This window comes from Rana temporaria, chromosome 11 (genome assembly GCF_905171775.1).
Source record: "Rana temporaria chromosome 11, aRanTem1.1, whole genome shotgun sequence".
In the NCBI taxonomy this organism is placed as follows: Eukaryota; Metazoa; Chordata; class Amphibia; order Anura; family Ranidae; genus Rana; species Rana temporaria.
The window spans coordinates 27308818-27334448 of record NC_053499.1 but is presented as its reverse complement, the minus strand read 5'-3'; the positions used below and the strand labels follow the sequence as shown (position 1 = coordinate 27334448).

The 25631-nt window shown below is 48.7% G+C and overlaps 1 long non-coding RNA gene across 1 annotated transcript; it reads left to right on the top strand.

The window, feature by feature from the left end:
* The first annotated feature begins 1364 nt into the window (after window positions 1–1364).
* LOC120917176 lies at window positions 1365–24567 on the top strand. The gene is made up of 3 exons (XR_005744171.1): window positions 1365–1692; window positions 20202–20302; window positions 24112–24567. It is a non-coding gene; the product is annotated as an uncharacterized LOC120917176 (long non-coding RNA).
* The last annotated feature ends 1064 nt before the right edge of the window (window positions 24568–25631 follow it).

Here is a 25631-nt window from a genome sequence, read left to right as displayed (position 1 = left end):
CCTCTCTCCGCTCTGCCCACCATCTTTCCCTCTCTCCACTTTGCCCTCATCCCCCCCACCATCTTTCCCTCTCTCCGCTTTGCCCTCATCCCCCCCCCCCACCATCTTTCCCTCTCTCCGCTCTGCCCTCATCCCCCCCACCATCTTTCCCTCTCTCCGCTTTGCCCTCATCCCCCCCCACCATCTTTCCCTCTCTCCGCTTTGCCCTCATCCCCCCCCCACCATCTTTCCCTCTCTCCGCTCTGCCCACCATCTTCCCCTCTCTCCACTTTGCCCTCATCCCCCCCACCATCTTTCCCTCTCTCCGCTTTGCCCTCATCCCCCCCCACCATCTTTCCCTCTCTCCGCTTTGCCCTCATCCCCCCCACCATCTTTCCCTCTCTCCGCTTTGCCCTCATCCCCCCCCCCCCCCCACCATCTTTCCCTCTCTCCGCTCTGCCCACCATCTTCCCCTCTCTCCGCTTTGCCCTCATCCCCCCCACCATCTTTCCCTCTCTCCGCTTTGCCCTCATCCCCCCCCCCCACCATCTTTCCCTCTCTCCGCTCTGCCCACCATCTTCCCCTCTCTCCGCTTTGCCCTCGTCCCCCCCACCATCTTCCCCATCCCCCCCCCACCATCTTTCCCTCTCTCCGCTCTGCCCACCATCTTCCCCTCTCTCCGCTTTGCCCTCACCCCCCCCCACCATCTTTCCCTCTCTCCGCTTTGCCCTCATCCCCCCCCACCATCTTTCCCTCTCTCCGCTCTGCCCACCATCTTCCCCTCTCTCCGCTTTGCCCTCATCCCCCCCCCACCATCTTTCCCTCTCTCCGCTTTGCCCTCATCCCCCCCCACCATCTTTCCCTCTCTCCGCTTTGCCCTCATCCCCCCCCCACCATCTTTCCCTCTCTCCGCTTTGCCCTCATCCCCCCCCACCATCTTTCCCTCTCTCCGCTTTGCCCTCATCCCCCCCACCATCTTCCCCTCTCTCCGCTTTGCCCTCATCCCCCCCCACCATCTTTCCCTCTCTCCGCTTTGCCCTCATCCCCCCCACCATCTTTCCCTCTCTCCGCTTTGCCCTCATCCCCCCCCACCATCTTTCCCTCTCTCCGCTTTGCCCTCATCCCCCCCACCATCTTCCCCTCTCTCCGCTTTGCCCTCATCCCCCCCACCATCTTCCCCATCCCCCCCCACCATCTTTCCCTCTCTCCGCTCTGCCCACCATCTTCCCCTCTCTCCGCTCTGCCCACCATCTTCCCCTCTCTCCGCTTTGCCCTCATCCACCCCCCCACCATCTTTCCCTCTCTCCGCTCTGCCCACCATCTTCCCCTCTCTCCGCTCTGCCCACCATCTTCCACTCTGCCCTCCCCATTCCCCCCCCCCCATCTTTCCCTCTCTCTCCACTCTGCCCACCATCTTTCCCTCTCTCCACTCTGCCCCCCAGCTTCATTCTAATGTCATATTGCACTTCCCTTTCCTCTCTCTCTAAAGCCCAAATGCAGCCTCTCTGCAACGGTTAATCACTAGTTTTGGAGAGGAGAACCCATTTTACTTAACAGTCCACCCATTCTATCCCCCAGTGGACTGTTCTTTGGCATCCTGACATCCAATGCAGGACTATGGACCCTGCTCTGGTCTTGATGCCATCAATATCCTTTGGAGTGTTGGGGTGAAGATGCTGCAGGGACCAGTCCAGCTGCGAGGAGGAGGATCAGGTAAGTAACTCTTCTTTTATTGTTCCTCTCCAGGGGTCTTCAAACTACGGCCCTCCAGTTGTTCAGGAACTTCAATTCCCATCATGCCTAGTCATGTCTGTGAATGTCAGAGTTTTACAAGGCCTCATGGGATGTGTAGTTCTGCAACAGCTGGAGGGCCGTAGTTTGAGGATCCCTGCTCTAGACATAAATGGCCCATTAACCCTTGCAGTGCGGGCACAGCCTAACTGCAAGGGATAATTATTTTTATTCACCCGGAGTTGGGCTTTATCCTTTATTCTCCGTCTCCAACCTTTTCATTTCTTTTACTTCCCTCTTCTTTCTCTTCCTCTTCCACTCACTCTCTCTTTCTTAACTCCCCCAGGCCGATTCAGACACTTCTCACATATATCTAATAATCTATATATTTCTTTTTTGCTAGAAATTTAATTAGAACCCCCCAAACATTACATACTGTTTTTTAAGCAGAGGCCCTAGAGAACAAAATGGTGTCTGATGCGATCATTTATGTCACACGTTATTTTTGCACGCAATTTTTTAAGGAAAAAAAATCTACTTTAACCACTTGCCTACCGGGCACTTTCACCCCCTTCCTGCCCATGCCTATTTTCAGCGCTGTCGCACTTTGAATGACAATTGCACCTTCATGCTACGAAATACATATTTTTTTTCTTTTGGAGGTATTTAAAGTGAAAGTCCATGCAACAACTAACATCCCTGCATCTATAGACTAACCTTTCAAGCCCTGTAAATAAGAAATCGGTATACAATTCCTTCTTTTTTTTTTAACCCGATCTGACTTGATCTTCAGTGATCTACAGAGGACACGGCCGACAACGGCTGGGAAATGAATGGAAAGTGACGTCACTATGGGGCTTCCGTTGTCGGCTGTGTCGCTGTGTGGGTGCCGCTCCCACACAGCGGCTGACAGCTCAGGCCGTTATCATAAGGAGTGGGAGGGGACGTGGCCGTTATAAGGAGTGGGAGGGGACGTGGCCGTTATAAGGAGTGGGAGGGGACGTGGCCGTTATAAGGAGTGGGAGGGGACGTGGCCGTTATAAGGAGTGGGTGGGGACGTGGCCGTTATCATAAGGAGTGGGAGGGGATGTGGCCGTTATCATAAGGAGTGGGAGGGGACGTGGCCGTTATAAGGAGTGGGAGGGGACGTGGCCGTTATAAGGAGTGGGTGGGGACGTGGCCGTTATCATAAGGAGTGGGAGGGGATGTGGCCGTTATCATAAGGAGTGGGAGGGGACGTGGCCGTTATAAGGAGTGGGAGGGGACGTGGCCGTTATAAGGAGTGTGTGGGGACGTGGCCGTTATCATAAGGAGTGGGAGGGGATGTGGCCGTTATCATAAGGAGTGGGAGGGGATGTGGCCGTTATCATAAGGAGTGGGAGGGGATGTGGCCGTTATCATAAGGAGTGGGAGGGGACGTGGCCGTTATCATAAGGAGTGGGAGGGGACGTGGCCGTTATAAGGAGTGGGAGGGGACGTGGCCGTTATAAGGAGTGGGAGGGGATGTGGCCGTTATCATAAGGAGTGGGAGGGGACGTGGCCGTTATCATAAGGAGTGGGAGGGGACGTGGCCGTTATCATAAGGAGTGGGAGGGGACGTGGCCGTTATCATAAGGAGTGGGAGGGGACGTGGCCGTTATAAGGAGTGGGTGGGGACGTGGCCGTTATCATAAAGAGTGGGAGGGGACGTGGCCGTTATCATAAGGAGTGGGAGGGGACGTGGCCGTTATCATAAGGAGTGGGAGGGGACGTGGCCGTTATCATAAGGAGTGGGAGGGGACGTGGCCGTTATCATAAAGAGTGGGAGGGGACGTGGCCGTTATCATAAGGAGTGGGAGGGGACGTGGCCGTTATCATAAAGAGTGGGAGGGGACGTGGCCGTTATCATAAGGAGTGGGAGGGGACGTGGCCGTTATCATAAGGAGTGGGAGGGGACGTGGCCGTTATCATAAGGAGTGGGAGGGGACGTGGCCGTTATCATAAGGAGTGGGAGGGGACGTGGCCGTTATCATAAGGAGTGGGAGGGGACGTGGCCGTTATCATAAAGAGTTATCATAAGGATGTCATGCCCCCCCCCCATCACCTTCTGCCAGTCTCCCATCCCACCAGGAGAACGGAGCGACCATCCGGCATGTCCGCCGGCTGTTTGGCGCCCCAAACGAAGCCGCAAACAGCTTCAGGTCTCCTATGTAAAAACACGGAAGCGACGTCACAACACCACTTCCAGTTTACTCGGATGCCAATGGCGCCGATTTTAAAAGAATGACAGTATCCCAAAATGCAGATTTGGGCACTTTTTGTGCAGAGGAGGGATTTTTGGTCTTCTAGACCCCAGATCCTTCCATAAAGAGTACCTGTCACTCACTGCCTATTAACATTCCTTGTAACAGCAAAAAAGTGATCATATTTTTATTTTTATAGTATAGTGGTATAGTGTTCAATTAAAAAAAAAAAATTATAAAAATAAAAACATATTTTAAAGAGCCCCCGTAAGCTTAGACACCAAAGAAAACGCATACGTAAGTCGAGCCTGAAAATGTAAACACGGTTCAATGTTCGGTATTGCCACGATCGTTAGAGCGAGAGCAATAATTCTAGCAAAGGACTTCCTCTGTACCTTTAAACCAGGGATATGCAATTAGCGGACCTCCAGCTGTTGCAGAACTGCAAGTCCCATGAGGCATAGCAAGACTCTGACAGCCACAAGCATGACACCCAGAGGCAGAGGCATGATGGGACTTGTAGTTTTGCAACAGCTGGAGGTCCGCTAATTGCATATCCCTGCTCTAAACTGTTAAAAAAATGTAAACGTCGCCTGTGGAGATTTTTATGTACCGTAGTTTGTTACCATTCCACGAGTGCATTCAATTTAAAAGCAGAACATGTTAGGCATCTGTATACTCGGCGTAACATCTTTCACAAAATGTAAAAAAATTGGGCTAATATTCTGTTTTTCCTTATTTTTTTATTCAAAAAAGTGTATTTTTCCCCCCAGTTGAAAGACCACTTTCCCAAATACCGTGTGACATAAAATATTGCAACGACCGCCATTTTATTCTCTAGGGTCTTTTCTAAAAAAAATATATATATATATATATATATATATATATATATATATATATATATATATATATATATATATATATAATGTTTTGGGGGTTCCAAGTAATTTTCTAGCAAAAAATACTGGCCCAGATTCAAGAAGCAATTGCGTCTGCGTAACCATAGTTACGCAGCGCAATTGCTTACTTGCGCCGGCGTAACGACTTCTCCTGATTCAGAGAGCTCGTTACGCCGACTGCAGCCTAAGATATGCGTGGCATAAGGCTCTTATGCCCTCATATCTTAGGCTGCGATCTTACGCAGGCCGCTAGGGGGCGTTCCCGTTGTGGTCAGCGTATAGTATGCAAATTGCATACTAACGCCGATTCACAACGTTACGCGAGCCCTGCGTACGCAGTTTGCGTACGTCGGGTTTCGCGTAAGGCTGCACATGCTAAAAGCAGGGGCAGCCAATGCTAAGGATACCCGTCGTTCCCGCGTCGCGAGGTTTAAATTTTACGTCGTTTGCGTAAGTGAATCGTGAATGGCGCTGGACGCCATTCATGTTCACTTTGAAGCAAATGACGTCCTTGCGACGTCATTTACCGCAATGCACGTCGGGAAAGTTTCCCGACGGAGCATGCGCTCTACACTCGGCGCGGGAACGCGCCTAATTTAAATGATTCCCACCCCCCTACGGGATCATTTACATTAGGCGCCCTTACGCAGGGCATTTTTGAGGAGCGCCCACGCAAATTACGTGGCTACTGCTTCATGAATGAAGCGTAGCGCAAATAATTTGCGTAGGCGCAGGGTAAAAAGGGTACACTCCGCCTCCGTAAGGAGCGCGCAGCTGTACCTGAATCTACCCCACTGATTTTAACTTGTAGACAACAAGTGTCAGAACTAGGCTTGGTATAGAAGCGATTAATCACCACTGAGGTTTTTATTTTTTTGCTAAGCAAACGAAAAAAGATTGCAAACAGCTAATTTTTCTCCTCCACTGATGTGGAGACACTAATAAGACTTGTAGGCAGCACTGATGGGCACTGGTGAGCACTGATAGGCAGCATTGGTGGGCACTGTTGGGAGTCTGGGACTGCAGTGACAGTGCATATTTTAGCAAATGATCACTGTATTGGTGTCCCCAAAAAGTGTCGGTGTCTAAAGCAATATCGCATGATGGGTGCAAACGTCGCATGACCGCGCAATTGTCAGTTACAGCGACGCAGTGCCGTATCACAAAAAGTGCTCTGGTCAGGAAGGGGGTAAATCCTTCCGGGGCTGAAGTGGTTATGGGTAAAAAAACATTTAGCTACATTTTCTACCTCTGCTTCCTTCTAAAGGTGGTGATTGGTTTTTGGGGTCCCGTACGCGGCTAGGCTCCCCAAAAGTCTCACACATGTGGTATCCCCGTACTCAGGAGAAGCAGCAGAATGTATTTTGGGGTGTAATTCCACATATGCCCATGGCATGTTTGAGCAATATATCATTTAGTGACAACTTTGCGCAAAAAAAAAATATATATATATTTCTTTTTTTTGGACTCGAGATGCCTCTCAGCAAATAGCTTGGGGTGTCTACTTTCCAAAATGGGGTCATTTGGGGGGGTTTTGAACTGTCCTGGCATTTTATGCCCAACATTTAGAAGCTTATGTCACACATCACCCACTCTTCTAACCACTTGAAGAAAAAGCCCTTTCTGACACTATTTGTTTACATAAAAACATTTATTTATTTTTTGCAAGAAAGTGAAGTTGAACCCCCAAACATTATATATTTTTTTAAAGCAAAGGCCCTACAGATTAAAATGGTGGGTGTTGCATTTTTTTTTGTCCACACAGTATTTGCGCAGCGATTTTTCAAACAAATTTTTTTAGGGAAAAAATACACTTTTTTTTATTTTAAAGCACTAAAACACACTATATTGCCCAAATTATTGATGAAATAAAAAAGATGATCTTAGGCCGAGTACATGGATACCAAACACGACATACTTTAAAATTTCGCACAAACGCATATATTTTTAAAAGCCTTTACAGGTTACCACATTCGATTTACAGAGGAGGTCTACTGCTAAAATGACTGCCCTCGATCTGCCCTTCGCGGTGATACCTCACATGCATGGTGCAATTGCTGTTTACATATGACTCCAGACCGACGCTTGCGTTCGCCTTTGCGCAAGAACAGGGATGCTTTTTTTTTTTTTTTTTTTTTTTTTTTAATATATTTATTTAGCTTTTTTTATTTCATTTGTAAACTGTTCCTTCCATTTTATTTATTTTTTACCATTTTTATTGTTATCTCAGGGAATGTAAATATCCCTTATGATAGCAATAGTTAGTGACAGGTACTCTTTTTAAAAAAAAAATAGGGTCTATTAGACCCTAAATCTTTCCTCTGCCCTCAAAGCATCTGACCACACCAAGATCGGTGTGATAAAATGCTTTCCCAATTTCCCAATGGCGATATCCGGGGGGGGGACATTCCCTCCCACTGAATGTAAAAGCAGTCTAGAGGCTAATTAGCCGCTAGGACTGCTTTTACATGAAAGCCGACCGCTGGCTGAAAAGAATGATACCAAGATGATACCAAAACCCGCAGGCATCATTCTGGTATAACCATTCAAATTCCAGCAACATACCAGTACGTTGATGGTTCTTGTTGGACATGTATTGTAATCTTTTTTTTTTTCATGCAGCCTGTTGGCTGAACGAAAAAGATTGATCGGTGGGTATGCCCACCATTAGAATACCTCCCTTCATCCACCCACTTCTAATGATGGGCATACATGCACCATTTATATATGCCGAAGCATGGGGGCATCCTCCCGCAAAAAAGTTATGCCGCGTACACACGGTCGGACTTTTCTATGCCGTGTACACATGGTCAGACTTTTCCACGGGAAAGCCGCCGTAGGAATGTCAACCGTATGTACGCGGCATTAGGAGCAAAATCGCTCCTCCGCCCCTAATGCCCCCATGCTTCGGCATATATGCTCTTTTTTTAACTGTGGTGGTGAAATCACCTCCTACAGAGTTGGAGTCACAGCTTTAAATATCGTGGGAGCAAACCCTGTTGCTGTCACGCTAAATAAATCCGCGCTGCAACTGAATGGCGTACCTGCTAAGCAAATGATGGTTAACATTAAAACAAAGTAACATTACAGTAGAACAGTAAGATCATACCATACCTGCAAAGCAAATACCAAAAAAAAAACATAGTAAAAAATAAAACATTTTTTAACGCAACCTGTGCCTAAAATATATATATGCCGTAGCATGGGGGCATCCTCCCGCAAAAAAGTTATGCCGCGTACACACGGTCGGACTTTTCCACGGGCAAGCCTCCGTAGGAATGTCAACCGTATATACGCGGCATTAGGAGCAAAAATCGCTCCTCCGCCCCTAATGCCCCCATGCTTCGGCATATATGCTCTTTTTTTAACTGTGGTGGTGAAATCACCTCCTACAGCACTGGAGTCACAGCTTTATATATCGTGGGAGCAAACCCTGTTGCTGTCACGCTAAATAAATCCGCGCTGCAACTAAATGGCGTACCTGCTAAGCAAATGATGGTTAACATTAAAACAAAGTAACATTACAGTATAACACTAAGATCATACTATACCTGCAAAGCAAATACCAAAAAAAAACATAGTAAAAAATAAAACATTTTTTAACGCAACCTGTGCCTAAAATATATATATATGCCGAAGCATGGGGGCATCCTCCCGCAAAAAAAGTTATGCCGCGTACACACGGTCGGACTTTTCCACGGGCAAGCCTCCGTCGGAATTTCGACCGTATGTACGCGGCATAAAAAGTTATGCCGCGTACACACGGTCAGACTTTTCCACGGGCAAGCCTCCGTAGGAATGTTGACCGTAAATACGCGGCATTAGGAGCAAAATCGCTCCTCCGCCCCTAATGCCCCCATGCTTCGGCATATATGCTCTTTTTTTAACTGTGGTGGTGAAATCACCTCCTACAAGCACTGGAATCACGGCTTTATATATCGTGGGAGCAAACGCCGTTGCTGTCAAGATAAATAAGTCCGCGCAACAGCTGAATGGCGTACCTGAAAACAGTCAAATAAATTGCATACCTGAAAAGCAAGCATGAAAAAACATAACAACAATAAAACTTTGCAGAATAGAATACAGTAAAAAAGAGCAGAACGAAAGCGAGAGAATAGAGAGGGAGAGAACAATAAAACGACAACTATTTTTTTTTTTTTTATATATTTTTTTGTGTTTTTTTTTTTTTTTTTTTTTTGTGTTATTGACCGGTTGTAATTAGTTCTTCTAGACATTCTTTTCAAGATATCCTGCAATACATTGTGAATTATCATTGCTGTCCCATGTAATTCAAGATATCATTTCTCAGTCATCCTATGCCCCTAGTGGACATAGGATGACCCCTAGACACAAGAGTCATTGGCGAAGCTGACACAGGAGTACCCCACCCCCTTCAAAAGTCTCTGGGTATCACAGGTCACTCCGTTACAGGACTCCCCTTTGGCGATAATGGTCTGGGAGCCCCCCGAGCGCCATAGGCTGCATCAGGGTGAAGGGACTCCCCTTTGGCGATAATGGTCTGGGAGCCCCCTGAGCGCCATAGGCTGCATCAGGGTGAAGGGACTCCCCTTTGGCGATAATGGTCTGGGAGCCACTCCAAACACCAGAGGCTGCATCAGGGTGAAGGGATTCCCCTTTGGCGATAATGGTCTGGGAGCCCCCCCGAGCGGCAGAGGCTGCATCAGGGTGAAGGAACTCCCCTTTGGCGATAATGGTTTGGGAGCCCCCCCGAGCGCCAGAGGCTGCATCAGGGTGAAGGGACTCCCCTTTGGCGATAATGGTCTGGGACCCCCCCGAGCGGCAGAGGCTGCATCAGGGTGAAGGGATTCCCCTTTGGCGATAATGGTCTGGGAGCCCACCCCCCCCCCCCCGAGCGGCAGAGGCTGCATCAGGGTGAAGGGACTCCCCTTTGGCGATAATGGCCTGGAAGCCCCCCCCGAGAGCCAGAGGCTGCATCAGGGCGAAGGGATTCCCCTTTGGCGATAATGGTTTGGGAGCCCCCCCGATCGCCAGAGGCTGCATTAGGGCGAAGGAACTCCCCTTTGGCGATAATGGTTTGGGAGCCCCCCCGAGCGCCAGAGGCTGCATCAGGGCGAAGGGACTCCCCTTTGGCGATAATGGTCTGGGAGCCCCCCCGAGGGCCAGAGGCTGCATCAGGTTGAAGGGAATCCTGTGCATTGATCTCCCTCCACCATCGCCCACTTCTGTGCATTGCGATTTCAGTCATACAGTTTGTATGGCAGAACTCACATTGGATTCGCACAGAAAAGGTGCAGGGACTTTTTTTTTCCCCGCACTGGAATCGGATCACAATTGGTGTTCACACCCATTTTTTTTTAAACAAAAGTGAGGAGAAAGGGAGAGGATCGGGAGTTAACAGAGGATGGGACAAGGAAATTATTTCATTAAAAATAAATTACAGATACATGGAGTAGTAGATCTGTATGGATTATGTAAAATATTATATATTTAGTGTCATGAAAAAAAAAATCCGGCCTCCTTCCATCCCCATAGCCGGCCAGCTCCACCTTTTTTGTTAGATGTCTGAGAGCCTTCCCCCGAGCGATAGAGGCTGCATCAGGGTGAAGGGACTCCCCTTTGGCGATAATGGTCTGGGAGCCCCACCTGAGCACCAGAGGCTGCATCAGGGTAATGGGACTCCCCTTTGGCAAAAATGGTCTGGAAGCCCCTCCGAGCGCCAGAGGCTGCATCATGGTGAAGGGACTCCCCATTGGCGATAATGGCCTGGAAGCCCCCCCGAGTGCCAGAGGCTGCATCATGGTGAAGGGACTCCCCTTCGGCGGTAATGGTCTCTGAGCCCCCCCCCCCCCCCCGAGCGGCGCCAGAGGCTGCATCAGGGTAAAGGTACTCCCCTTTGGCGATAATGGTCTGGGAGCCCCCTCCCCCCCCCCCCCCCGAGCGCCAGAGGCTGCATCAGGGTGAAGGGACTCCCCGTTCGGCGGTAATGGTATGGGAGCCTTCACCCGAGCACCAGAGGCTGCATCAGGGTAAAGGTACTTCCCTTTGGCGATAATGGTCTGGGAGCCCCCCCCCCCCCCCCCCCCCCCCCGAGCGCCAGAGGCTGCATCAGGGTGAAGGGACTCCCCGTTCGGCGGTAATGGTATGGGAGCCTTCACCCGAGCACCAGAGGCTGCATCAGGGTAAAGGTACTTCCCTTTGGCGATAATGGTCTGGGAGCCCCCCCCCCCCCCCCCCCCCCCCCCGAGCGCCAGAGGCTGCATCAGGGTGAAGGGACTCCCCGTTCGGCGGTAATGGTATGGGAGCCTTCACCCGAGCACCAGAGGCTGCATCAGGGTAAAGGTACTTCCCTTTGGCGATAATGGTCTGGGAGCCCCCCCCCCCCCCCCCCCGAGCGCCAGAGGCTGCATCAGGGTGAAGGGACTCCCCGTTCGGCGGTAATGGTATGGGAGCCTTCACCCGAGCACCAGAGGCTGCATCAGGGTGAAGGGACTCCCCTTTGGCGGTAATGGTCTTGCGTTTATAATATTTTTCAGGTGTTATCTACTATAAACAGAAAAAATTCTACATATTTAGTATATGTTATCCATGTTGTTTTTGAGGTGTCTGAAAGAAAACAGTGTTATACTATTCATCAATGACAACAATGTGGATGTCTATGTCTACATATTCACCAAACTCCACGATGATCTCTATGTTCACCTCTTCCTGATGAATGATCACAACTTGTTCAAGTATGTTCTCGGCTTCATCAGGTATGTTCTCGGCTTCTTCAGGTATGTTCTCAGCTTCTCCAAGTACGTTCTGCCGGCAGATGGGACAGGTAGGAGCTTCCTGCAGCCATCTGTGAATACATTGAGAATGAAAAGTATGAGAACATGGAAGTGTTATGGAGTCCTCTACATTATACTCACTGAGGCAGATAGAGCAGTTAGGCTGCACCGCTGCCGGTGGTCTGTGTGGCGCTTCCTCCTCCTGTCTCCTCTGACGCTGTCCTCTTCTCAAGTTATAAGCCTGGCGGGACTGCCTTCCCCGGGAACGACGCCTTGGAGCTCGAGGCATGGTGGTGGTGACCTAGAAAAAGAGTAAAAATTTAATAATTAATATTTATATAATAATAAAACAACAATATATACAATAATACGATCGCAATATATTTAAATAAAAACGCTAATAATGTGACTCGGTCAGCTCCCAATGCAGGAAAGTTTTGAAACAATTGCAGTCCGGTTTGAACCGGTTTGCAGCCCACTATGACATCACACACCTCATACCAGTTGCCACTTTTCAGGCCTGGAAACTTTGACTGGAAATTCCTCGGTCATGTAACAATGTAGCAAATTTCATATCATTTCATAGATTTTACATATAATGAAACTGTACTATGGTCATTTTAATGGCTGGGTGTCATTCTCCGTATCTGTTCTTATCCTGTATGTATGGACTCTCCACAGTGTCACTTCTTCTCTTGTCCCGTATGCTGGGTGTTTTTTACAGTATCATACTAGGGTTGTCCCGATACCACTTTTTTAGGACAGAGTACAAGTACCGATACTTTTTTTTATGTACTCGCCGATACCGAATACCGATACTTTTTTTAAATGTGTCCCCAAATGCAGCCATGTCCCCCCACATATGTAGCCATGTCCCCCACATATTCCAGCCATGTCCCCCACATATTCCAGCCATGTCCCCCACATATTCCAGCCATGTCCCCCACATATTCCAGCCATGTCCCCCACATATTCCAGCCATGTCCCCCACATAATGCAGCCATGTCCCCCACATATTGCAGCCATGTCCCCCACATATTGCAGCCATGTCCCCCACTTATTGCAGCCATGTCCCCCACATATTACAGCCATGTCCCCCACATATTACAGCCATGTCCCCCACATATTACAGCCATGTCCCCCACATATTGCAGCCATGTCCCCCACATATTGCAGCCATGTCCCCCACATATTGCAGCCATGTCCCCCACATATTGCAGCCATGTCCCCCACATAATGCAGCCATGTCCCCCACATAATGCAGCCATGTCCCCCACATAATGCAGCCATGTCCCCCACATTTTGCAGCCATGTCCCCTACATTTTGCAGCCATGTCCCCCACATAATGCAGCCATGTCCCCCACATAATGCAGCCATGTCCCCCACATAATGCAGCCATGTCCCCCACATAATGCAGCCATGTCCCCCACATAATGCAGCCATGTCCCCCACATAATGCAGCCATGTCCCCCACATAATGCAGCCATGTCCTACATACCTTGATGATACCGCACGTGCCGCCATTAATCAGCGTGCGGGAAACATTACAGCTTTCGTTTGAATAGCTGTATCCCCGCCGCGTATAGACACTCCCCCTTGCTCGGGATTGGACAGATCATCCGTCCAATCCCGCGCAAGGGGGAGTGTCTATACGCGGCGGGGATACAGCTATTCAAACGAAAGCTGTAATGTTCCCCGCACGCTGATTAGCGGCGGCGGCTTTGCGGGGGGGGAACACGTATTCTATTTCAGTATCGGGGGTATTTGCGGGAGTACGAGTACTCCCGCAAATACTCGGTATCGGTCCCGATACCGATACTGGTATCGGTATCGGGACAACCCTAATACTTACCTAGGTGGATGCTGCATTTGTCCCCTGGCACCTCTACATGGAGAACCAAGTGATGGAACACCGTTGATCGCTCGGTTCTGACAGCTCTGTGAGCAGAAAGCTGCAGACTGTCAGTCACAGCTCTCTGCTCTGCCCCCTCCTCGCTCACTGGGGCGCTGGGCTGTGGAGGGGGTGGAGCGGCCGGCTCAGACTCTGAGCGGCTCACTGAGAGGCTGACCTGGGTGTTGGTCCAGGGACCTGGCAGATCCCGGCTTCCATTGTCGTAATGACGCGGACCCTGCACTGACTTCTGTGATGTCAGCAGAAAGTGGACTTCGTCTCCCCGAAAAAAACGGGTCACAGGAATGCAAAACGAGCTTTGGCTGTACTTCTCCTTTAAAGCGGGGGTTCACCCTAAAAAAAAAATTCTAACATTACAATGAGCTGACCTGTGACACGGACATTATGCTGGTCTTTTTTTTCTTTCGTACATACCGTTTTATCTGTATTTTCTCCCCGGATTCCCCGCGGGAGTGGGCGTTCCTATTCACAGGGTAAGTGATTGACGTTCTTCCGAACCGGCACATACAGCGCGTCACGAGTTGCCGAAAGAAGCTGAACGTCGGTGCGCAGGCGCCGTATAGAGCCGACCCGACGTTCGGCTTCTTTCGGCAACTCGTGACGCGCTGTATGCGCCTGTCGGAAGAACGTCAATCACTTACCCTGTGAATTGGAACGCCCACTCCCGCGGGAAATCTGGGGAGAAAATACAGATAAAACGGTATGTACGAAAAAAAAAAAAAAAACGACCAGCATAATGCCCGTGTCACAGGTCAGCTCATTGTAATGTTAGAATTTTTTTTTAGGGTGAACCCCCGCTTTAACCACTTAAGGACCAAGCCTGTTTTTTAGACTTGGTGTTTACTAGTTTAAAAGTTTTTTTGCTAGAAAATTACTTAAAATTCCCAAACATTATATAATTTTTTTTCTAACACCCTAGAGAATAAAATGGCGGTCATTGCAATACTTTGTGTCACAATGTATTTGCGCAGCGGTCTCACAAGCGCACTTTTCTTTGGGGGAAAAAATCACTTTTTTTAATTTAAAAATAAGACCCAAGTTAGCCCAATTTTTTTTATATTGTGAAAGATAATGTTACGCCGAGTAAAATGATACCCAACATGCCACGCTTCAAAATTGCGCCCGCTCGTGGAATGGCGTCAAACTTTTACCCTTAAAAATCTCCATAGGTGATGTTTAAAAAAGTCTATAGGTTGCATCTTTTGAGTTACAGAGGCGGTCTAGGGCTAGAATTATTGCTCTCGCTGTAACGATTGCGGCGATACCTCACTTGTGCGGTTTGTACACCGTTTTCATATGTGACATTTTGACGTCCCTTCCACCCTGCTATGCTATGGAGACGGGTGGGGGCCATCTTGCCCTCACTCGTATCCACACCAAGCAGCGTGAAGGACCCGATCGCCTCCACTGCTGCCGGTAAGCGGCGGAGGGCGCGAGAGAGCGGCGGGAGGGAGGGCCCCCTCTCCCGCCACCAATAACGGTGATCTTGCGGCAAATCCACCGCGGAGACCACTGTTATCGTTTACAGGACTGTCCACGGAAAAGATGGATATCTCGGTTGTGGCAGCAGCTGCTGTCGTTACCGAGATATCCATCTTTAAAATGACGACGTATATGTACGTGAGCCGGTCCTTAAGTGGTTAAAGCCATTTTCTCCCTTCTCCTACCCACCGGCTTTCAGCTGCTGGAGGGAGAGACACAAACATGGCCAGATCCAGGGGGGTGCTGATTTCCACACAGATTTCAGTTGTACCCCCCCCCCTCCCCAGGCCAGCCCTCCCGTTTGAGGGATTGGGGAGGGGGATTTGTGCTGGGCGGAGGGATTGGGGGGGATTTGTGCTGGACGGAAGGATTGGGGGGGATTTGTGTTAGGAGAGGAATTGAGGAGGGGGATCTGTGTTAGGAGTGATTGGGAGGATTTGTGCTGGGCGGAGGGATTGGGGGGGATTTGTGCTGGACGGAAGGATTGGGGGGGATTTGTGTTAGGAGAGGAATTGAGGAGGGGGATCTGTGTTAGAAGGAGTGATTGGGAGTGAGTGAGTGAGTGAGTGAAAAACGTATTTAGAGCTGCACATGCAAACTGAATCGCCTCTGGGCGCCTTCTCCTTTGACCTCAAAAAAGATGGGTTTTGATCTTTCTCCTAAAGGCCAAGTGGTTCTCCGACCAACCGAATGGAGGTTGGTAAAGCGTTCCAAAGTCGAGGGCCCAGGACAGCAAATCTTCTTTCTCCTTTGGACTTGTATCTGGTTTTGGGGATTTGGAGTAGATTTTGGTTGGAGGATCGCAGAGCGCGATTGGGGTTGTAAGCCTTTATTTTTTCGCATAGATATGCGTCAGACAGAGTGCTTTGAAAGTGATTCTGTCTTTCACTGGCAGCCAGTGAAGGCTTCTCAGTGAGGGGGAGATTGATTCCCAGGGTTTTTTCCCAGTCACTAGTCGCGCGGCCGTATTCTGAACGACCTGCAGGCGAGTGATTTGGTACTGGGAGTCCGAGGTAAAGGGCATTTGCATAGTCCAGCCTGGAGTTAACAATTGTTCCCACCACGGCTGCTATGTCTTCCTTAGGATTAAATGGAATAAGTCTGCGTAGTAGGCGTAGCAGATGGTGCGATCCGCTGACTACTGACCCTTTTTGTGCATCCATTGTCATGTAGGTGTCAAAGATGACTCCGAGACTTTTGACTTTGGTGCTAGGGGTGATGATTTTGCCCAGAATGGGCGGAGGTATCCTGGTCGTTGCCGGTTGAATCTTTCGATTGGCGTTAAACAGGAGAAGTTCTGTTTTTGATCCGTTGAGTTTAAGATAACTCTTTGTCATCCAGTTCTCTATCAAAGAGAGGCATGTCTCTAGATCGAGGTGATGATCCTTTTTGTTGCAGATGCGAAAGTACAATTGTGTGTCATCCGCATAAGAGTGGTAGAGCAGCTTCTGGCTGCTGATGATTTCAAAAAGGGGGCGAAGATAGATATTAAACAGCACCGGGGATCCTTGAGGGACTCCACATGACACCGTGCGTTTTTCAGAAGTGAATGGTCCCAGTTTCACTACTTGTGAACGGTTTTCCAAAAAGGAGGAGAACCAGGATAAGTCACATTCCGCGACTTTGGCTACTTTAGCTAGCCGAGTCAGCAATAGTTTGTGGTCTATCGTGTCAAAAGCTGCACTTAGGTCCAAGAGTACTAGAAGACAAGATTCTCCTTCGTCTGCGGCCTCGAGAGCATCATCCCATATTTTGAGCAATTCTGTTTCCGTCCTGTGCCCTGGACGGAAACACGATTGAAAAGGATCAAGCAAATTATGGGTGTCTAAATGCTGTTGCAGCTGTTGTACCACTACTTTCTCCATTACCTTGGAGAAGACGTTCAGGCCTGATATGGGACGACGATGTTCAGGGTCCTTGGGGTCGAGGGTGGGTTTCTTTTGGATGGGTTTGATTATACCTTGTTTCAACAGGGTGGGCACTGTGCCCTCCCTGAATGACTGGTTATTTAGCTGCTTGATAGGTGGTGCCAGAATATCGGCACATTCCTTAAGCAGTTTGGTGGGGATAATATCATTTGGCGCTGTGCTATTTCGCAGGGCACTGATGATATTTTTTGTGGCCTCAATGGAGATGGGATTTAGGCTTCATTCACACTTGGCGGACTCCGTCGCTACGGAGTCCGCCTGCTCCCGTCGGCTCAGCGGGAGATCAGTCCGCAGATCTCCGCTGAGCCGACAGATGACAAGCTCCTCTCTGCTCACTGAGCGGGGAGGGGCTTGTCGGGCACCGCTGTGTCCCTATGGAGCGATCTGATGAAAACGGACAGCATGTCCGTTTTCATCAGATCTTACCCGATCCGATCCGCATGGACGGATGGGGACGTGGCCCCCATACGTCTGTTTTTAGCGGGTCGGATGTCAGCGGACATGTCTCTGCTGACATCCGACGCTCCATAGCGATGCATGGAGCGGCCGTTCAGGTCGCCGACAGACGGACCCGAACGGCCAAGTGTGAATGAGGCCTTAGAGTAAACATTGTTGATTGGGGCGGATTCCCGTGGGGATTGGGCGGGTGACTGAGTGATTGGGTGGGGTGCTGTTTTGCTGAATGCTTTTACGGATCCTTTCGATTTTGTTAACGAAATGATCTGATAATTCATTGCAAAATTCTTGGGTATCTGAATTGGGAGCTTCTAGACAGACTGGATTCATGGTCTGGGTGACCAGCTTGAAGAGTTCGCGGGGACGATTTAGGGCATTTGTGATGATCTTGGAAAAATGATTTTTTTTTGGCCTTGAAAATTTCTTTATGGTATTTTTTTGTTGTTTCCTTGTAGATGGCGTGGTTTTCATCTCTGTGGTGCTTCTTTTCCAAGCTGCGTCCGATCTTCTGCGTTCTTGTTTAAACAACGCCAGCTGGTCGTTAAACCAGCTGGAGTTGTTTTTTCGGATGCAGGTTTTGCGTTTGGGCGCTACTAAGTCGGCTGACTGTAGTAGAGCTGTGTTAATGGCATCCAAGGTTTCAGTGGCTGATTGATGTGAATGGATTGTTTTTACTTTTGTTCCCTAATGTTTTTTTGAAGAGTTCCGAATGGAGCTTCTTCTGAGATCTCGTCCAGTGTGTTGTCACTGGTTTTGGTGTTTTTGTTAAAGGGGCATTTTTGGTAATCAGGAATTTGATTATGCGGTGATCTGTCCATGGTAACGGCTAATTTTCCAGAATTTTTACTTCCAGATCTTGTCTGAAAATAAGATCGAGCGTGTGACCAGAAGCATGTGTGGGCCCACATACCAGCTGCTGCAGACCTAGTCCTTCCAAGTGGTCAATGCAGGCGACGGCCACGGGATCCTGTGAGGAGTTGGCCCAAAGGTTGAGATCCCCAAGCAGCAAAAGATGTTTGCTGTTTAGTGTATAAGTGGAAACGAATTCTGTCAACGATGTGAGCAGCTGCGATTTTGGACCCGGTGGTCTATAGCAGAGTAGAATATGGACGGTCTCCTGGGGGTTTGTTTGAAGTTGTTGTAGGGAGAGGGTTTCCATGAATGGAAGTGTATTTTGATGGACTGGTTTAGTGATCGAGAGATAACTCTTGTGGATCACTGGTTAGTACTAGGAGGGATTGGGGGGATTTGTGCTAGGAGGAGGAATTGGGGGGGTTAGTACTAGGAGGGATTGGGGGGGATTTGTGCTAGGATGAAGGAGGGGGAATTTGTGCTGGAATGGGGAATTTGGGGGAGTAGATTTATGTTAGGAGGGGGAATATGGGTGGGATGTGAGTTGGGAGGAGGGATTGGGGAGCAAAGATTTAAGCTAGGAGGAGGGGGTCGTGTTGAGTAGGCCTCCGAGATTTCTATGCCCCCCACTCTTAGCTAACACCAGACCCCTCTATACCCCCTCTTCCTAGATAACACCATAACCACTATACCCTATTCCGCTTTAAGTGAAGGTGACCCCCTGACGTGCCACATCTGGCATGTCATTTTTTTGAGGGGGGGGGGGGAGCGGATACCCTCTTTGTAGAGGTCCGTGGCACCGGAAGAAAGTTCACCCCCCCTGCAATCTTCTGGGACACGTCTCAGGTCCCAGAAGATTGCCCAGCTATTTACAGCGCGGCTTGCACATGCGCAGTGTGAGGCCACAGCCAAGTGCCCACAGTCAGAATGCCGGTGCTGTAGAGAGGAGGGGGAGAGGAGCGAGGCTTCCTGCACCCACATTGAGGGACTGGTGAGTGTCTGATTATTAAAAGTCCTGACCTAAACCAAATATAACACCTTTGGGATGAATTAGAGCGGAGACTGCGAGCCAGGCCTTCTCATCCAACATCAGTGTCTGACCTCACAAATGCACTTCATGAGTGTGTAAAGGCAGGCGTCCCAATACTTCTGACAATATAGTGTGTGTGTGTATAGATATATATCTTTATACACACACACACACATTTACACACACACACAAGCATGTGTATTTGAGCTTTGGGGTGCACACCCTAATGCAATAGGCTGCGCACGCCTATGGAGGGCAGGTAGGAGAAGCTGTCATATTGACCATAATAGTAAGGCACGAGGTATAGTGACAAAGTATAACCTAAACTGCATTAGTAAAAATACAAAATGTACACTGGAACTTTGGTTTTTCGAGTAACGATGTTAAACAAGCATTTTGAAAGATGAGCAATTTTTTTTTTTTATTCTAGCAAAACTCAAGCTAATGGGGTGTACAGTACTGCATTTAGCCAGAGGTGTGGGGCACCGGAGACACTCGGAATGGTTCAAAGCCATTCGGAAATACTCCGTTCCTGTTTTTTTTTCCCTGAGCCTTTCCCGAGGTCTTCGTCGCCCCCCCACCTCTGGCCACATGCGGTATTGCATGCCATTGAAGTCAATGCGGAACAAATCATTATCATTTTCATTTCCATTGACTTCTATGGGGAAACTCGCTTTGATTTGCGAGTGCTTTGGATAATGAGCATTCTCCTGGAACGGATTATGCTCGTAATACAAGGTTTCATTGTACTTTAGTATACATCAAATGATAAAAGTAATGTAACCATTAATGAGAGAGAAGTGGTCTGTGGGCTCCTCGTGATGTGCGTCATCCTGGGGGAGGGGTTATCACCTGGGATTTTTCCAGGTTGGGGAGATTTTTACATTTTTTTCACAATGCCTTTAACCGCTACATTAAACTTTTCTCTTGTTAAAGTGCCTTTTATTGTGATTATAGACCTCAGGATCAAAGAGTGTATGACAGAAATCCTGTAATGTCTGCAGCAACCAAACGGACAATCTTTTCCATGTTTCCAAGTCACGTCACGTGAGAATCTGGTAGGCCGTGTCCAACAATATTACTTTCACCTTCTGTAATTGGCTCCTTTTTTTTATTCTTTGCATTGCACCGTTTTCACAACGTGGGTCCTTTAATGAGCATGTGCTAGTTATACAATTGTAATTCTCACCATTGGTGTACATGCAGTGTATGGATTTTTTTTTTAAATAAAAAAATGTGCCCAGGTCCAAACCCGCCCCCTTAAAGCTTATGAAATACATTTTTCTTTAGAATAAAGAGTACAAAATATAAAAAAATGCAATTACATCAGTGTCCCCAGAGAGCCCCTCCCCCTTACATCAGTGTCCCCAGAGAGCCCCTCCCCTTACATCAGTGTCCCCTGAGAGCCTCCCCTTACATCAGTGTCCCCAGAGAGCCCCTCCCCCTTACATCAGTGTCCCCTGAGAGCCTCCCCTTACATCAGTGTCCCCAGAGAGCCTCCCCTTACATCAGTGTCCCCAGAGAGCCTCCCCTTACATCAGTGTCCCCAGAGAGCCTCCCCTTACATCAGTGTCCCCAGAGAGCCTCCCCTTACATCAGTGTCCCCAGAGAGCCTCCCCTTACATCAGTGTCCCCAGAGAGCCTCCCCTTACATCAGTGTCCCCAGAGAGCCTCCCCTTACATCAGTGTCCCCAGAGAGCCTCCCCTTACATCAGTGTCCCCAGAGAGCCTCCCCTTACATCAGTGTCCCCAGAGAGCCTCCCCTTACATCAGTGTCCCCAGAGAGCCTCCCCTTACATCAGTGTCCCCAGAGCGCCTCCCCTTACATCAGTGTCCCCAGAGCGCCTCCCCTTACATCAGTGTCCCCAGAGCGCCTCCCCTTACATCAGTGTCCCCAGAGCGCCTCCCCTTACATCAGTGTCCCCAGAGCGCCTCCCCTTACATCAGTGTCCCCAGAGCGCCTCCCCTTACATCAGTGTCCCCAGAGCGCCTCCCCTTACATCAGTGTCCCCAGAGCGCCTCCCCTTACATCAGTGTCCCCAGAGAGCCTCCCCTTACATCAGTGTCCCCAGAGAGCCTCCCCTTACATCAGTGTCTTCAGAGAGCCTCCCCTTACATCAGTGTCCCCAGGTCATTTACCTTAAGTTGGAGGGTGTAGGGATGTGCACCATTGGCAGGATTCTCACGTGTCCCCCACGGTGGTGGAGAGTGGACCTCTCCTCGTGTCCCCCAAAAGCCAGAAATCGGAAACCGCAAATCCGCTTCAAAATGAGGCTTGGAGCACAGGTGGAATTCAAATCGATCCCCGAGGCCTGAAGATCACATTGCAAGCCACCCACTCTATCAATAAATATACAGGGCATTACTGTGCTCGCCAGAAAATAATTTACCCTCACATTTGGCAAGCGGAATTTTCAAGCCCTGATCAAGTGTAACTGAAGATTTGAACAATCCAAAAAACGGCCTGGGTTTACTTCCTCTTTAACATCAGGGTCAATCAAAGGTTTAACTGTGTTCCTTGGGGGTGCTTTATAACTGGGGGGGGGGGGTTTGCTATGACGGAGGGAAGACATAGATCTGTGTTCCAGCTTAGCAGAAACACCAGATCTTTATCTTCCCTCTGGCAGAACGACGATCGGTCTTGTTTACATAGGCAGACCGCCATTCTGTTTGCCTTAGGAGTGATCAGCGGGTCCCAGGGGACATTGGGTCTACCAGACCCGCTGATTGTCTCCCGCTGTGTTCAATCAGAGCAGGTCTCTGGCAGGGCCCCCGACCCAAAGAAAAAAATCACATACAGGTACGCGATATTGCGCTGAAGGGCCACCCTGACACAGTTTACCTTCATGGAGCGGTCTGGAAGCGGTTGATAAAGCCTAAATGCATCCTTTTTGGGAAACTGCTCATTCCAGTGCTGCGGAGACATTAGTCACATATGTGGTTGCTGCAGAAAAGATGGTAACTATTTAGACGCAGCTACTGATTGGCCAGTTCTGCCTGAATCTTGTCCTGTATGTTGGGTGTAATTCTCAGAATCTGTTCTTATTCTGTATGTATGGACAATGCACAGTACCACTTCTCCTGTCCCCTGTGCTGGGTATAATTCTCAGTATCTGTTCTTATTCTGTATGTATGGACACTGCACAGTACCACTTCTCCTGTCCCCTGTGCTGGGTATAATTCTCAGTATCTGTTCTTATTCTGTATATATGGACAATGCACAGTACCACTTCTCCTGTCCCCTGTGCTGGGTATAATTCTCAGTATCTGTTCTTATTCTGTATATATGGACAATGCACAGTACCACTTCTCCTGTCCCCTGTGCTGGGTATAATTCTCAGTATCTGTTCTTATTCTGTATGTATGGACACTGCACAGTACCACTTCTCCTGTCCCCTGTGCTGGGTATAATTCTCAGTATCTGTTCTTATTCTGTATGTATGGACAATGCACAGTACCACTTCTCCTGTCCCCTGTGCTGGGTATAATTCTCAGTATCTGTTCTTTTTCTGTATGTATGGACAATGCACAGTACCACTTCTCTTGTCCCCTGTGCTGGGTATAATCCTCAGTATCTGTTCTTATTCTGTATGTATGGACACTGCAGAGTAGGGTTGCACCAATACAGATACTAGTGTCGATACCGGGTATTTGTACTCGGGCAAATGCTCCCGATGCTTCAGCCGATACCTTGCATGGAAGTCAGTGGGCGGAGTGGAGCGCCGGTCCTGGCACAGTGAGAGCGAGTCCTTGCAGTGGAAGGTAAGGTTATAGGGCAAGGGGTGAGGGACGCAGCCGCATGTGCCGCCCATCAGCATTGGAGACCCGGGCCGTCAGAATCATTAACAGAAGTGACGGCCTGAGTCTCTGTCAGAGACAGTACACTGCGACGCCCATCTTGGTACACCCTGCACTCGGCCTCAGTAAGCCTAATTAGAATGCAGCAGCAGACATTATTACACCCAGCCCATAACTATATATGCTGGGTGTAACAAGATGTCTGCTGCTGCATTATAACTAAGCTTACTGAGGCCGAGTGCAGGGTGTACCAAGATGGGCTCTTGTATACTCTCATCGATTTTAATTTTATCATGCCAGGCTGCCAGCAATTGGTGCTGCATTTCAGTGCCACTGCCTACCAAACAGTTCCACCTATCATTGCCCATAAATGTTGCAAATCAGTGCCCATCAGTCAGTGCCACCTATCGGTATTAAAAAAGTATCCGTATTTGGGTACTTGAAAAAAGTATTGGTACTTGTACTTAGTATTAAAGGAACACTAAAAATAAAAATAAAAATGTTTTAAAAAAAAAAACATGTTATACTTACCTCCACTGTGCAGCTCGTTTTGCACAGAGTGGCCCCGAACCCTGTCTTCTGGGGTCCCTCAGCATGCGAGCTTGCATGGTGGTTAGTTCTTGCGGGCGCGCTCTAGTGATACAGCTGGCAGCTATAGCCGCTCACTGTATCACTCTACCCCACCCCCGGGGCGCCGCATCATTGGATGTGATTGACAGCAGCGCGAGCCAATGGCTGCGCTGCTTTCAATCAACCAATGAATGAGCTGAGAAGCCTGCGCGTTCACCGCGCGGGACTTTCGAGGGGTCAGGTAAGTAAACGGGGGGGCTCGGGGGCCGCTAATCCACAGATGTTTTCTCACCTTAATGCATAGAATGCATTAAGGTGAAAACATTTTTACCTTTACAACCCCTTTAAAATAGTAGTATTGGTGCAACCCTACTGCCCAGTAGCTCTTCTCTTGTCCTGTATGCTGGGTGTAATTCTCTATAATGCTGTAATTCTTTCTGGTCTCTACAAACATTGGTGTGGCACTAACTGCTTTCTTATGTTTTTGGAATTTTTCCAGGACCCTCATGGAAGGAGGATTGCTGTGCCATATCAGACCGTCCCCTCTGAAGCTAGTTGGCATGATTCCCTGAATGGGTCACTTGCAACATTTGATATTAAAACAGAAGATCTACTACATCTTACACAAGAACATAGATTGGAAGGTGTCTGGGGGACATGGTGGGTCACATTACAGGGTCATCTGTATGGTTGTGGGGGGCATTTATTGTAGGGTGCCCCTTATGATAGGAACAGATGGGGAATTCATATATTGCAGGTTGTTGGGTACAGGTGCCAAAGGTAGAGGGAGTCACAGATTGCAGGTTGATCCTTAAGAAAGGTAAGAGGGGAGTGATCATCACAGATTAGGGGGGTGCCCATTACAAGATACATAAAGTGATGACAGGCCTTTACCGTTCTTGATAGTCAGTAATGTAAAAATGTTTACTAAATTATATTCCTGTCTTTTGTAAAACTAATAAAAACAATTGAAGCAGAAAAAGACAAAGTACTCAATTTTATTTTTTGGTTTGTTTATTGTATAGATCTAGGTTTATCACAAGCATGTTTGAAGCCATTTCCTGATGACTGTGTCACTACCTCTGCTGGTAGTTTATTCCAAGCATCAACTACCCTTTCAGTAAAATTATACTTTATAATATTAGTTTAAAACTTTCCTCCAGTTAGTTTGAGGTCGTGTCCCCGTGTTCTTCATTTTGGTTTTATATTGAAAAAAACTTCTCTTCTGATCCTTGTTCACCCCCTTAATGTATTTAAAGCGGGAGTTCACCCATAAAACAATTTTTCCCCTTAGATTCCTGCTTGTTTTGTCTAGGGGAATCGGCTAGTTGTTTTAAAATATGAGCCGTACTTACCGTTTTCGAGATGCATCTTCTTCCGTCGCTTCCGGGTATGGGTCTTCGGGAGCGGGCGTTCCTTCTTGATTGACAGTCTTCCGAGAGGCTTCCGACGGTCGCATCCATCGCGTCACTAGTAGCCGAAAGAAGCCGAACGTCGGTGCAGCTCTATACTGCGCCTGCGCACCGACGTTCGGCAAATCGGGACGCGATGGATGCGACCGTCGGAAGCATCTCGGAAGACTGTCAATCAAAATAGGAATGCCCATTCCCGCAGCCCATACCCAGAAGCGACGGAGAAGATGCATCTCGTAAACGGTAAGTACAGCTCATATTTTAAAACAACTAGCCGATTCCCCTAGACAAAACGAGCATCCATCTAAGGGGAAAAAGGGTCATGTGCGGGTGAACCCCCGCTTTAAAGGTTTAAGGCCGGCTTCACATATTCCCTGCATCCAATTTGTATGACATGGAGTCGGGTCACACGGGTCCAGGGAGGGTCCTGTGTGTGTTTGGGTTCAGGTGCAAAATCGGGCAAAAATTTGCATCTGAATCGGTGAACAGGCGCAAACCCAAAGCCGCACATATGTGAATCCGGCCTCAATCATGTCTCCCCTTTCCCTTCTTTCCTCCAGACTGTACATATTAAATTCCTGAAGTCGCTCTCGATATGTTTTATTTC